The sequence below is a fragment of the Eschrichtius robustus genome, chromosome 8 (genome assembly GCF_028021215.1).
Source record: "Eschrichtius robustus isolate mEscRob2 chromosome 8, mEscRob2.pri, whole genome shotgun sequence".
NCBI classification, from domain to species: Eukaryota; Metazoa; Chordata; class Mammalia; order Artiodactyla; family Eschrichtiidae; genus Eschrichtius; species Eschrichtius robustus.
Genome location: NC_090831.1, coordinates 89485119 through 89501170, shown reverse-complemented (window position 1 = coordinate 89501170; position 16052 = coordinate 89485119).

Below are 16052 nucleotides of genomic sequence, written 5' to 3'. Positions count from 1 at the left end.
TAATTATGAGTGTGGAACTGTAAAAGTTCAGAATATGTAGTCATTTACAGAGGCAGCGCAGCACAGTGGTCAAGGCACAGACTCTGGAGCCAGCCTGCATTTGAACCCTGGCTGTGTGACCTTGGTCAACTGACAGCCTCTCTGAGCCTCTTTTCCCTTTTGTAAAAAGCACATGAGAAAGATCCTTCTTCATATGATTTTTGTGAGGATTAGAACAGTGGTGAATAGGTGAGAGCTAATGGTATTTACAATTTTTTGGAAGCACAAATTTGAATCATGTGTGCCGTGGGATTGACATGCAATAGCTTATCCCCTGACCTGAGAGACAGGGTATTGTAGATCAGTGAGGAAAGAATGAATACATTGATAATGATGCTGGGACAGCTGGTGACCCCCATGGGAAGGCAATGAAAACAGAGCCCTGCTTCCCTACTTTCGTACACAAAAATCAATTTTAGACAGAAAAAAATTAAGGACTTAAACATGAAAGGTAAAACTTTAAATTTTTTAGAAGAAAACATAAGAGAATATCATTTTGTCCTTAGAGTAGGAGACTTTTTTTTTAAAGACAAAAATAGGTGAAACTACTTTTGAAAGCTATTAATAAATTCAACTACATTAAAATTAAGCACTTCTGCTCATTAAGATACCATAAAATATTGAAAAGATAGGCACAACCTGGGAAAAGAGATTTGTAACACATTTAACTGACAAAAGATTCATGTCCAGAATAAAAGAATGCCCATAAATCAAGAAGAAAAAAGCAAACAACCTAACAAAAAATTATCAAAAGATCTGAACAGGTATTTCACAGAAGAGAAGACAGGAAAGTTAATGAACATATGAAAGTATACTCAATACTGTTAGAAGACAAGACAATGCAAGTTAAAATCGCAGTAAAACGCTATTTCACACCTACCAAGTTGATAAAACACGAAGCATGGCTAGAGGGCAATGATCAGGGACTCAGATGCACTGGTAGTGGGAAGTGCGTGGGTATAACCATTTTGTAACACAATTAGGTATTGGCAAGTAGAGTTGAAAACCCACAGCCCTACAGCCTAAGTCCACTCCTGAGAGTGGATCCCCAAATTTGCTGCATGTCACAATCACCTGGCATGCTTTTAGAAATCCTGTGCCCAGGCTGCACCCAGATTAATTTAAATAAGAATGTCTGGGCGTGAGACCAAGGCATCAGTATTTTTTAAAACAGCCAGATGATTCCCATGTGCAGCCAAGCTCTCCAGCCAAGGGTACCCCCTGCCTATGACCTTTGGCTGCTCCTCAGAGGATGCTGAAGAGGAAGAGGCCCAGGTTTGATGAGACACCTGGAAGGCTGCAAGCATGGTGAGCAAAATCCCACACAAGCTTCCCTTCCACAGGCACTGCCTGCAGGAGAGGGGTCCTGTCCACTCTGGATTTCTAGCTCTTGTGCCACATAAAAAGCAAAGTCCTCCAGCAGCCCATCTGGCCCAAGGCACAGCCATGACCTCTTGCCCTACACCAATTGGGTAGCTGTGCTCAAACTGTACAGCTGAGGATGGGGCTTTCTGCGCTGTGGAGCTGAAGGCTGGGGAGGAGTGGCGGGACTCCCAGGAGGTGGAGCTTTAGTCAGAGGTCTCTAAATTGGGGGCTGCCAGAGGACTGTCGCTGATGTTCCCTTTTACGACATCCATATCGCTGTAGGGTGACTGCTCAAACGAGGCAGGCCTCCGCCGCAAATAAGAGCTTCCTCATTATTTTGTAATAGTTGACATAAAAAATTGCGATTGAATTTGAAATCCAGTTGCATTATCAGGGGATTTTTCAACCTAACATTTGTCAATGAAAGAAAAGGAAGAGCTCTTTGATTCTTTAAGTATCCTTCTTGAATTGTTATTACATGGTTTTAAAATTTTTATTCCTAACCTTGAGAGTAATGGCTTTTGTCCATGAAGACTATCAAAAATTTAAAGAGATCATCATTTAAAATCTTGATCAAAATTGCATGTAACTATTTCATGCATAAAACCTGACTTTTTAGAAAAGTATGTTCAAGGAGGAAATCTCAAGTTTCTTTTTTTTAAAAATGTGAAAAGAGTCTATATAGAAGTGTTATACTTTTTCCTACCATAATTATGTAATATTAAAAAAATCATTTTCTTAACATAATTATGAAACATAAAAATAGTTCTTTTTTCACCCATACCTATAGAGATGCCCCCAACCCCCCTGCAGCTTACCCCAATATGCAGAACAAATACCATCTTTTTCCATGCACCATGACAGCTCGGGAAGCACGGCCTTAAAGAGAAATTTTGCATGAAAAGTATGTAAGAATGTATTTTATAGCAACATTCTTTATAATAGTAAACAAACAGAAAACCACCCAAAAGGTCAACAACAGAATGGATAAATGGTGGTGTGCTCATTCAATGGAATAGGACACGGTAGGGGATATCAGTGAACTACAGCAACATGTCACCATGAAGCAATCTCAAAAGCTTTATATTAAGCAAGGGGAAAAAAGCAAGTCACAGAAGAAAATGTACAAAGTTCAAAAATAGGCAAAACCAAACAATAAATTTGGGTGAGAGGGGATTAGTGATTTTTTTAAGGGAAAATACAGCCATTCACTCATTCAAGTCCACTCGAATCTTGACACTTGCTGTTTTTTCTGCCTGGAATACTTTCCCCAGAGAGTGACTTGGTTTTTCCAAAATAAGGCACTACCTAATCTGTGAGGTCTTCCCAGATCAGCTGATAGAAAATTGTACAAGAGAACATGCAGCGCGGGGGCGTGCGCACACACAAACACACACACACATCCATCCAGACATACCCCTGCCATGATACACATCATGTATCACACAAAGATACACATCATGTGCACACTCCACACCCACCTTATTTGACTTCATAGAATTCAACACCTGGCATATAGATTTATTTGTTTACTGTCTGTCCTTCCCACCCAAGGGAGCAGAAACTTATTTTGTTCACTACTATCTCTCCAGCACCTAGAACGGTGGTTGGCACATACTAGGAATTCAGTAAAAATCATTGGATACAAATGGGGATTTATTTAGCAGTTACTTTATTCAGGCTACCAAAATTCTAGTGCAGGTACAAGATTTAAAGTCACCAACTTGGGTAGGTAAAAATGAAACTATTTTGCAATAATTGCATTTTATTTTGTTCTCAGCCTCCACTTTTCACTGGTTGAGAGACTCTAGAACTTTCCATTTCGAGGTAAACCTTTTTTTTCTGGATTTTTCCTCTGGCTCTCCTTTGGATAAATGGTCAATATAACATTTTACCCCACTCCGCATCCCTCTGCCTGGAGGTGAGCTTAGTTCCTGGGCCATGGAAGTTTACAGTGCAGTGTGAGGGGCCGGTCTTCTCCTCCGTATGGGCCCATCACAGGCTGACATCTATGACAGTGTTCTTGTCCTGCTGGATCTTTGTTCACAGGCATAGCTGACCCCACTGCAGCCAAACTGCTGTAATAACAGAGTTGAAGCTTTCCTGTCTGCCTTGAGCATCCTCCTCTACCAATGAATCTCACTTGACTGAATATCCCTGAAGAGGTGAAACAAGCTCTTCCATCATACTGAATTCTTCCCCAATCTCTAAAAACTCAAAAAAAATGTTCTACCCAAATCTTGGCTCTGGCTCTATTACCAGAAGTTTTCAAAATCCTTGACTCTCTTCAGAACCTTGACTGATCTGAATCTACCATCTCCCAGAGCAATGGATGATTCAGTGGGTGAGTGATCTGGGGACAACAAGCAAATTGAGGAAAGGAGGAACATCTGCTGTTTCCTTGGAATTTTATCTTACCGAAGCAGAGCCCGTGGCACCACAAGACCTTAGCAAATGGTTTTACAAATTTAAATAGTGCTTTATTTACGTAATCCTTTGGGAAATCTGCAGAGGTATTTTTTTTCTTTCCAACAGATGTTCACTACCTGCAACTCCCTCTTTTTGTTTTTAATGTAGCAATTTTTTTTTAAAGTATTTGTTTATTTATTTATTTATGGCTGTGTTGGGTCTTCGTTTCTGTGCGAGGGCTTTCTCTAGTTGCGGCGAGCGGGGGCCACTCTTCATCGCGGTGCACCGGCCTCTCGCTATCGCGGCCTCTCTTGTTGCGGAGCACAGGCTCCAGACGCGCAGGCTCAGTAATTGTGGCTCATGGGCCCAGCTGCTCCGTGGCACGTGGGATCTTCCCAGACCAGGGCTCGAACCCGTGTCCCCTGCATTGGCAGGCAGACTCTCAACCACTGCGCCACCAGGGAAGCCCTTAATGTAGCAATTTTTGATGGAAATATTTTTACCGGATATTTCACACCTTCCAAATTTATTCAATGTACAATCCAGAAGATAATGACCTGATTTTCAGAAGAAGGTTATCTCCTCAAGAACATTGATTATTATCCCATGCTATTCAGTAGCTCTGGGAGCTGTCATGGGTGAGAGAAATGGGCAGGGTAGCTTGGCTTTCACTACATCCTGGCTCATCTGCTCTTTCTTCCATCAGCTGCTCTCAAGGGCGCTAGCCTGTCAGTCAGAAGTGATGCTCATCACCCTTTCTGCCTATAGCAGGTTGGCCTTGCTTCTCCAGGTGTGGTCCTTGGACCAGCAGCATTAGCATCGCCTAGGAGCTTTTAGAAATGTAGAATCTTGGGCCCCTTCCCAGACCCACTGAAGCAGAGTCTACATCTTATCAGGATCCCAAGATGATTCGTGAGTATGTTAAAGTTGGGGAAGCACTGCTCCAAATTCAGCCCTGCCCTCACTCCCAGGGCATGTCAATTCTCAGGCTGAGGCGTGAGCTGCCTCTCCCCCCCACACACATGCCATCATGATTTAGATGACCTGTGGACTCACACTGGGTCAACATTACTAGACACAGAACAATTTCCAGTATAAGATGAGCTAGGACAATTGTCCCTAACCCAGAGTTTGGACTAACCTTGGGACACTAACTCAGGGAAGCAGCTAATAGGAAAAAGAACGTGGTGCAAAAAGCAGTCTGAGACACTTTTATGTACATAAACCCCATCAGCTGTATTGCGATGGCAAATCATTGCAATCGTGGTTACAAACACACACACACACTCTGTCCAGCACATCCCCCAGGTTGTACTTTTGTGACTTATTTTTATCTACAAACATCTATTATGAGTTGATTTCACCTGAACTACAATTTTCCCTGGGTTAGTTAAGATGAGTGTGGACTGGAAAAGAGAGGGGCAGATAGCGTGAGATTAGTTGAGCTCTTCTCACCCCTGTGTGGATCCTATAACTACAGGTCAGGAGAAAGTACTCTGGAGCTAGACTGCCTGGGTTCAAGACCTTGCCCTGCTTGTGTCACTGAATAGTACAGTACAAGTTACTTCAACTCTCTGACTCAGTTTCCTCATTTAAAATATAGAGATGATCATAATTGCACCTACCTCTCCGGGTGAGTGTAAGAATTATATAAATTAACACACAGAAAGTGCTTAGAACCATAACTGATACATAGTAAGTGCTCAATAAATCATTGTTATTATTATCTCTAAACCCAAATAGAAGGCGTTAAGCTACTTTTATTTCCTCCTTAAGCCATTTTTAGCTGTGAGACCTTGATTCTATTTACTTACCATCTCTGAGCCTCAGTTTCCTCATCAGTAAAAAGAGGATAAGCATAGTACTTACCTCACAGTGGAGCAAAAGTAAAATGAGAAGACTTGTAAAGAAGCACCTAGCAGAGTACCTGGCACATTCAGGCTCTGAGCAAATCTCAGCTGCTTTCTCTCCTTTGCCATGAAAACAAATAGTCAATACAACTAAATAAGATGTGTTATTTTACATGCAATTCACATTTAAGATACCAGTGCCAGGAAAATTCTATTTACCCAGCTCAAATTTTCCTTCAATGATGCCCTCCCCCACCCACTCCCTCAGGGACCCCGTGACTCTCTATTCTGACCTGTCCTAAAGCACTTAGCCCACTGGGTCATGGCACATCTGCTTGTACGTACATGTCCTGAACTAGGCTGTGCACTGCTTAGGGGTAGGTATCATATTTTATTCATATCTACATCCCAATACCCCAGGCAGGGCCTTCCACAGAGCAGACAGTATTTGTGGCATGGATGGGGGGATGCATTGGTGGGTGGGTGGGAAGGCAAGTGGATGGAGGAAAGCCTAGGGCAGCTCCAAGCCCCTTTTGCAACAGAAAGATGTAGAGGCCTGTTTGACCCCTGTTGTTTCACAGCTGTGTTGGATGACTTGAGCTGTACATGACTTGGTAATGAGTGCATTACTCTATTACATTGTGAATAATGAACTCTTTCCAACTAGGTGCATACACAGACAGAAAATAACAACAAGTTCTTAGAGTTCAGGTAGTTTCAACTCTGTAGCTGAAGAGTACATATGTATTAGGGTTGTTCAGAGTTTATGCAGAGCCTTTAGGATGGCGTCCTAAGTCCTCTCTCATCTGGCCCCAACCTCCCTTCCCAGGCTTCCTTCTCCTCTATCTCTTCACTGCCTGCTGAGAACTGGTCAGTCCAAGAACACTTCACGGATATCCCATCATAATCAACTGCCCCCTCTCTGCACACCCTCAGAACACTACTGTGTTTTTTGTCTTTGCAATGTTATTTGTCCATTTTATAGATAAGGAAACTGAGGATTAGAGAGATTAACTAATTTGCCCAAGCTCACAGAGTTAGTAAGTAGAAGCATCAGGATGTGAACCTGGGCTATCTAACTCCAGAGAAAATGTTCTTGAACACCATGCAAAGAGCGGGGATGTTTACTTATTTTAGCAAATATGTCAGTAGTACTCTGAAAAAAGGTGCTGATGTGCTGAACTGGCATCAGCCATTATAAAAAAGAATGAGTAATTGATACAAATCATAGCTCTTGGTTACTTCAGTGACTAATCTCTTTATTCAGATTACTATCATGATATATACATATATATATATATACATCAACATATTAGTTGTCAATTTCAAATTTATAATCTGTGTTTCCCTGGGCCAGAATAAAGGCTGGAGTTCAAAGCAGGGTCAGATTAACAGTAATTATTATTCTTTTATGATCTTTATTTCCCGCTTGCTATTATAGGACTTACAACCTACTGCCAAGCTTCCCCAGAATCTGTTTATTGTAGGGAACTCCTTGGAATATCACATACATTAAGGCCCTGTTGGTTACTAACATATGGTATGGACCTTCTCTCCAACTGTGTTCTGACACCTTGGATGAGGCTTGCTAATGCCACCTCTGTATCACGAGTAAGACAGCACCATATTTTCCCCATTTCACCAAAACCATCTTACAGTCCAAGTATAAAGCAAGAGAATGCCTGTCTCCTTTTATATTTCCCTTAGGACCCTAAACTCAAAACTAGTCTTAGATTGCCCTGGTATCCACAAGATTTTAACAAAACCATCTCTTTCTGTTTTGACAAGACACACCTCTATCCTATGCAACCATTCCTTTTGGCCCTGCCAAGGACCAACAGGGCACCCTCTGCTAGGGAAAACTTTTGAGGAGGTGGTAGAGTCTGCCCTTGGGTTTGCTACATTAGAATGCCCAGGAATCCAACTGGCCCTAAGGTCCAAGCTCAAGCTGCCAGTGCCTGGCCTTCACAGCCGCCAGGATCTGTGTTCATTTTTCTAGTCAGGCCATGGTATAAACTGAATTGGTGACCCTACCCACCCACCCCAATTCATACATCGAAGCCCTAGCCGCCCCGTGTGACTGGCCTTTACAGAGATAATTAAGGTAAATGCGGTCATAAGGGTGGGGCCCTAATCCCATAGTACTGGTGTTCTTTTTTTTTTTTAAATTGGTCCAAATACACACTAGTGGCTTGCTTTTTAAAAATTTATTTATTTATTTATTTATTTATTTATTTATGGCTGTGTTGGGTCTTCGTTTCTGTGCGAGGGCTTTCTCTTGTTGTGGCAAGTGGGGGCCACTCTTCATCACGGTGCGCGGGCCTCTCATTATCGCGGCCTCTCTTGTTGCGGAGCACAGGCTCCAGACGCGCAGGCTCAGTAGTTGTGGCTCACGGGCCCAGTTGCTCCGTGGCATGTGGGATCTTCACAGACCAGGGCTCGAACCCGTGTCCCCTGGATTGGCAGGCGGATTCTCAACCACTGTGCCACCAGGAAAGCCCCAGTACTGGTGTTCTTAAAAGAAGAGGAAGAGACAGAGGCCAGGGAGCTCCCTCTCTCTCTGTACGTGCACAGGGGGAAGGCTAAGTTAGGACACAGTGAGAAGGTGGGAAGAGAGGTCTCACCACACACCAACCAACAGCACCTTGATCTTGGTCACCCAGCCTCCAGAACTTCAAGAAAATAGATTTCTGTTGTTTAAGCCACCCGGTCTGTGGTGTTTTGTGATGACAGCCCTAGCAGACTAATATAGACCATAAAGGTCCAAACAGGTCCACTCAACAACTAATAGGAATCGCAATGCAGTACAATTCCCCACGCGCTTTTTCAGAGAAAGACATTTCTGGGACACCTTTTGCCCCTATGATTATTCCTCACCCACTGATTTCTGTGTTTCAAGGAGAAGCTTCCCTTCCTGCTGACTTTAAGCATCCTGTGGAATAAAGATCATCTACAGGAAAGGCATCATCTAATCTCAACCACAGAGACTCCCTGAGGGATCAAGGAACACAGCCAGAGAATTTCACTCTCTGGGCATCTCTGCTCCTATGCAAAGAGGGGCTTATGCAGAAAGGATTTACCCACATAACAAAATTGCCATAAGGTAACTGCAAATGACATGGCTGCCGCACCATGCAGAGCACCTGCCGCCACCTGACACAGCACAAAGCTCCACATTTTGGCAGCACTTCTCTGTCTAACACAAATGATCTTATTTTCACAAGCAGCTGGAACTGCCAAAAGCCCCAGTGAACAAACACAGTCTGGCAGATGCCACAATGGGGCCGAGAATACGAGTTCCTGGGATGGGAACTGGCAGGTTTACACACTTCCCCAGGTCCCAGGAGGCAGAGCACAGGTGACAGACGCACACTGACCTGCATGTTAATGTCCCCAAAGTGCAGAGAACAGGACATGGGAGACGCAGAGGTGAAATTGGTATGAAAGTGCTTTAAGGTGAAACGAAATGCTTCTCACCGCTTTAACCACTGAGGAGATTTTCAGATTATTCAAAGGCAAAGGCAGCCTATAAACAAGGTACAGGCACATAAAATATGTTTTTAACTGGAAAAGCAATCCAAGGCTGTCTTAAATGCTTCATATGACAGAAATTTTTACATTTACATAGAAGGAAGAAAAATGGTTAATTGGATTCTTTTGAATGAAGGACCATTAAACTGTATTTTCACAATAATTGGTAGGTTCTTGCCCAGGGACACTTGCAGCTATAGGAGTCCCTCAGGAATGTGGGAAATCACCCCTTCTCCAGTGGCAGCCTCTTGGATACATCCTCTACACTGCCACCATGCCCCTCAGAGAGCTTTATAAAATGCACAACTCTTCACATCCTCCCGAGGGTTGCTCTTTTTTGCCCTCAAAGTTATAGCTACAGTCATCAGCATGGCCCATCCCTTCATCATGGCCTTTGCCTACCCCTCTGCCATCATCTCCTGCCCTCAGACATCACCCCACACAATAAAGATCCCAAACTACTCGCTCTCAAGCTGTCTTCATCTCCATAACTTTGCATATACTCTTTCATCCTCTACTCTGCTGAGTGAATTATGACCCATTCTTCAACATATGGGTCAAATTTACCCTTCTTTTCAAAGCTTCCCTGAAGCTTCTAGGCAGTATTACTTGCTCCCTCCTTTACATCCCCAGAATACTCGAGGAGTCCCTTTGACGTGAGGTTTAATATTCCATTTTGTTAGGATGTCTTGATACATATTGAGATGATGGGCCCAGGTGGTAGGTACCATTCTTATTTTTCTTTGAGTCTCTTTAGTATCCTCTAGGGCCAAGCATATTAGCTGTTTGCCTAGAAAAATCTTTTCCTATTAAAATATGTGGAAACAGACAAACAAATGAAAAACACAAGGTGATTCATAAAATATCTTGAAGCATATGGAAAAGGTAATGTTCCCTAAAAATGTAGAAAAGTATACAACAAAACAACAAAAGAGGAAGGGAGGGAGGAAGGAAGGGAGGGAGGGAGGAAGGAAGGGAAGAAGGAAGAAAAGAAGAGCAAAGAAAATTATAGAGGACATTAGCTTGATGTCTTCAAAAAGACATGGAGGGCATGACCTCCAGGAAACAGGATCAGGGAACCACAAGAACAGAAGAGGTTGTGATGAAAGAAGAGACGTGACAGGAACTTGTGGAACTGGAAAAAAAAAAAAATACAAACTGCAAAAAGGCAAGGAATTACAAAATGCAAACGCAAAACCAAGACTAAATTAGAGGCATAAAAACCTCTTTCTTATTATTCAGCTGTGTTTCCCCACCTGGCACATCAGGCCCTGGCTTCTTCCTCCTGCCCAGTCTAAGCTACAGGAGTCCCAGCAGATCTCCTGACTTAGCCCCACCCCTGCTAGGAATCTCTATTATCTGGAAGAATCCAAGCTGAGGTAGAGGGTGATAAGAGGAGCATGTAATTAGCCTTCTTGGGTAGGTAATCAGCTGCATCTTGGTCATTGGATGCTGAAAATTTGAAGAAAATAAGTCATCAAAGAGAGAGAAAAGAAAAACAAAAATTAAAAGAGTAGTAAAATAAGAACAGAGGCAGGGCTTCCCTGGTGGCGCAGTGGTTGAGAATCTGCCTGCCAATGCAGGGGACACGGGTTCGAGCCCTGGTCTGGGAAGATCCCACATGCCACGGAGCAACTGGGCCCGTGAGCCACAATTACTGAGCCTGTGCGTCTGGAGCCTGTGCTCCGCAACAAGAGAGGCCACGATAGTGAGAGGCCCGCGCACCGCGATGAAGAGTGGCCCCCGCTTGCCACAACTAGAGAAAGCCCTCGCACAGAAACGAAGACCCAACACAGCCATAAATAAATTAATTAATTAATTAAAAATAAAAATAAAATAAAATAGTCCCATTAGTCTTTAAAAAAAGAACAGAGGCAAAGATTTGTTATCTTTACAAAATATGCATTTTGTGTTTTAAAGATAATAAGTTATGAGTCTGACTCCAAAAGTATAGGCCACAAAAGCAAAAATAAACAAACTGCACCATATCAAACCAAAAATCTTCTGTACAGTAAAGGAAATCATCAACAAAATGAAGGGGCAACCTACTGAATGGGAGAAAATATTTGCAAATCATAGATGTGATAAGGAGTTAATATCGGAAATATATAAAGAACTCTCATAATTCAATAGCAAAACAAAATCGATTAAGAAATAGCCAGAGGACCTAAATAGACATTTTTCCAAAGCAGACATACAAATGGCCAACAAGTACTGAAAAGATGCTCAATACCACTAACCATCAGGGAAATGCAAATCAAAACCATAGTGAGATATCACCTGACACCTGTTAGAATGGCTATCATCAAAAGGACAAGAAATAACAAGGGTAGGCAAGGATGCGGGGAAAAGGGAACACTTGTGCACTGTTGTTGGGAATGTAAATTGGTGCAGCAACTATGGAAAACAGTATGGAGGTTCCTCAAAAAAATTAAAAATGGAACTACCATATGATCTCACAATTCCACTTCTGGCTATTTATCAAAAGAAAATCAAAACACTAATTCAAAAAGGTATCTGGACTCCCATGTTCTTTGCAGCATTATTTATAATAGCCAAGATATGGAAACAATCTAAGTGTCCATCAATGGATATATGGATAAAGAAGATATGGCACATATACATATATATATATAGGTAGATAGATAGATATATATAGATAGATACTACTCAGCCATAAAAAGGAATGAAATCTTAGGAAATCTTGCCTCTTGAGAAAACATGGATGGACATTGAGGGCAAAATGCTAAGTGAAATATGGAACACGGAGAAAGACAAATATTGTATGATCTCACTTATATGTGAAATACTTTAAAAAAAACAAACAAGCTTATAGATACAGAGAACAGATTGGTGGTTACCAGAGGTAGAGGGTGAGCGAAATGGGTGAAGAAGGTCAAAAAGTGTAAACTTCCAGTTATAAAATAAAGAAGTCCTGGAGAATGTAATGTATAGCACGGTGAGTACAGATAATAATACTGTATTGCATATTTGAAAGTTGCTAAGAGAGTAGACCTTAAAAGTTCCCATCACAGGAAAAAAAATTTTTGTTAACTATGTATGAGGATGGAAGTTAACTATACTTGTTGTTGTGATCATTTCGTAATCTATAAACATATCATATCGTTACGTCGTACACATGAAACTAATATAATGCTATATGTCAATTATGCCTCAATACATTTTTTTAAAATAAAGGTAGGTTATATTTTCATGACAAACATCAGAAAATACCGCAAAAACAAATATTCAAAAGAAGTAAAAACTATCCCCAAATTATCACTAACATTGTAATCCGCATTTTTCTAAAAATTACAGTTTTCATACTCTCATACACATACCCTACATCAATTCTGTAAGTTCCTGTTGAAGATATTCTGTTAGACCAAATAAATCTAGGTGCTGTTGAAAGATAAGCCTAGAAATCTGCATGTTAAAATGATAAAAGTGTATTGCTTTCTCAGATCACAGACCATTGCTGACGACAGAGAGATTCTGGTTTTCACTCCAGGGCTCCTTCTAGCTTGTGATGCCAGGAGCTCGGAGGCAGCATCTGTGATATGTCTCCAAGGTCACTATGGAAGGGGAAGAGGGCAAAGTGAGCTTCTGTGGGGACAGGCCTGCAAAAGGTGTGCGTCACTTCTGCTCACATTCCATTGACTCCATTGACTGAAAGGGATGAGGATCTAAGATTTAGCTTTATGCCCAACATAACAGGAGACACACAGAGGTTGGGGAGCATTAGCAGTCTTTGGGTTGTGTAGTGGTTTTTTTTTGTTGTTTTTAAAATTTTATTTATTTATTTATTTATTTATTTATTTATGGCTGTGTTGGGTCTTCGTTTCCGTGCGAGGGCTTTCTCTAGTTGCGGCAAGCGGGGGCCACTCTTCATCACGGTGCGCGGGCCTCTCACTATCGCGGCCTCTCTTGTTGCGGAGCACAGGCTCCAGACGCGCAGGCTCAGTAGTTGTGGCTCACGGGCCCAGTTGCTCTGCGGCATGTGGGATCTTCCCAGACCAGGGCTCGAACCCATGTCCCCTGCATTGGCAGGCAGATTCTCAACCACTGCACCACCAGGGAAGCCCCGTGTAGTGGTTTTAAAAGAAGCCCACAAGTTGTCTGACGGTCTTCCCTTCAAAAGGTAGAGCCTAATTCCCCTACCCCTGAGTGTGGGCTCAAGTTCTAACAAATGCATATGATGATGTGTGACTTCTAAGACTGGGTCATAAAAGGCATTGTAGCTTCCTCCTTGCTTACTCTGTCTTCTCTCTTGAATCACTTACTCTGAGCAAATGCCAGCTGCCAGGTCAGGAAGACACTCAAATGGTCCTATAGAGAGGTTAGGGTGATATAGAATTTAAGACTCCTGCCCATAGCCAGCAATAAATCGAGCCAGACTTCCTCCTAACAGCCACAGATAGGGCCATCTTAGAGTTCATCTTCTAGCCCCAGTCCAGCCTTCAGATGATGGCAGCCCCAGCCCACATCATGACTGCAACCTCATGAGAGGGCCCCACCAGAAACACCCAGTAAAGCTGCTTGGATTCTGACCCCAAAAAACTGTGAGACAAAAAATGTTTACTGTTTTAAGTCATTATGTTTTGGGTAATTTATTATGTAGCAATAGATAATCAGTGCAGCATGGATCCACACACACGCATAAGACTAAGCAAAGTTATCTCTTTTTCACTAAGTGGGACTTTGGGACCAGACCCAATATGGAACCTTTAATGGAGACTCCGTGACTCTCTTGCTTACACTTGGCAGCTATAAGACTTAGGCACAACGCTGAGAGAGACACTTCCTCTATGCATTTCCTTGAGGCCCAAACTCATAGTCTAGCCCTCTAATTATTTCCAGTCAAATGGCCAGGTAAGGCCATTCCAAGGAAAACCGTGCCAAGTAAAAGCAAGGAAGAGGGAGGTGGAATCTGAATCTGACCAACAGGCCCATGGAGGTGGGAAGAGGGGACGAGGAAACAGCTTGTAAGAGGACACAGCCCCTTACCCTCTTCACAGAAGCAGTCCCAGAAGAAAAGAGCAAATTTGCAGAAAAGGGAAAACTTTCCATTCTGGCCTGGAATCCAAACCTCTTTCCTTGTCTCTCAAAATTCTCCACCTACAAGTGCTCAGTTATTAAATATCTGTAATCAGATCCATTCACATTAGATTCCTCTGACCTGGGATGCAGTGAGGTTAATGCAAAGGAGCTTTATGCCTTCCCTGGAGGCCAAATGGCATTATCTCCTGGCCTCCTAGGGCTATTGTTCTCTGCTTTTTAATAATAAAGGCTGGGGTCTGATTAATTCTATGAAAGAATAACAGTTTCTAATAATAGCCTATCTTCTCAAGTTCATTTTCACTTAATAACATCATACTCTAGTACATAGAGTCACTCAAACAAATAATCAACCGAGTGTTTTCACACTTACACCTTGCTAAAGTGGCTTTAATGGGCAGGGTATTTAGTACAATAATTGTTTACATACAGCAACAAAAAATTGCATGAATTCGTTAATGTTTGTAATTTTTTTTCTAAATTAAAACTGTCCCCTTTTATTGAATTCTCACTAATTATTTTCATCTTGACAGATAGCTCATATTATGCTTTGGGTGAATTATCAGCAAATTGATGAATTTGTGTAGCTTAAATGAAAGAAATATTTCACCAGCAATAGCTATTGACTATTGCCCAGCAGTCAATTTCATTCCTTGTTTAAAAGACTAACTTGCATGTTGGGCCCTTTTTTACATGTATGGATGGATGGATAGATAGAACAGGAGATAGATGGGTAGACAGACAGACAGGGAGAGAGAGAAAAAGAGAAAGGGAGAGAGAGCCACCCGGGTACACAGAAATGGAAGGCAAGGCTGAACCACACAGGAGACAAAAAGTCATTACCACTTGGCAGAAAGCACAACACACTGGAATCTGAGTCCTGGTTCTGTGCCCTGCTCCGGCACTTACAACTTTTTTGCCCAAAGCAAGTAACTACAACCATTCTCAGGTCCATTTCCTTGTCTGTGGTAGGGGATACCACTGCCCCCTGTCCTGCCTGTGGTGTTGAAATACTTGAGTAGGTGACAGTGCTCTAAAATGACAATCAACAGTGTAAGAGATCATAAAGATGGGGAGAAAACTCCTCATGTGGCTGCCACCTTAATTCCTACCCCTCTATTTCCAAAACTGCTTATGCTGTTCTAATGGGCACAGCGGAGACTTCTTGTAAGGATTGCAGTGTTTGGTTCCTTTGAAACACCACCTCTCAGGGACTATAGCCAAGTACCTAGAGGAGAAGCCAGGGAGTATTTGCATGAGCACCTTTTAGATCATACTCCAAACACTTTGTTCTTGCCCACCCCAAACCTTCACTTCCAGAATGGACCCAAAGTCCTGCTAAAATAAAAATTAGCATAAAAGTGACTTTAATATCACTGAGCACACAATAACCAAGACCCAAACTGTGATTAAGTGTTCTGCTCTGCTTGGCCCTAAACTAAAACCACCAAAAAAACAAAACTGTTCCCTCTCTCTCTTCCCTCCTTGCTCCTGGCGGGTTGGAGTGACCTTTGATGACCTTTGACCTCCCTCTAGGACTAAGAATTTCAATCATGGCATCCCGAGGCCTCACTCAAAGCCATCGAGTTCTCCTCATTCTACAAAGCCCACCTTGAGCTGTCGAGACTAGCACACAGTTATACGGCCCCTGGGATGCCCCCACTCCCACCTCCCCAAACACAGGATTGTGCAAAAGAGCATGTTTCTTGCCCATCTTTTCCCCTCATATCCTCTGTTAACCTGTGACACAGTATTTTGGTCAAAGCGTCAATGAATGAATCACAAATGGTGAGAGAGAGT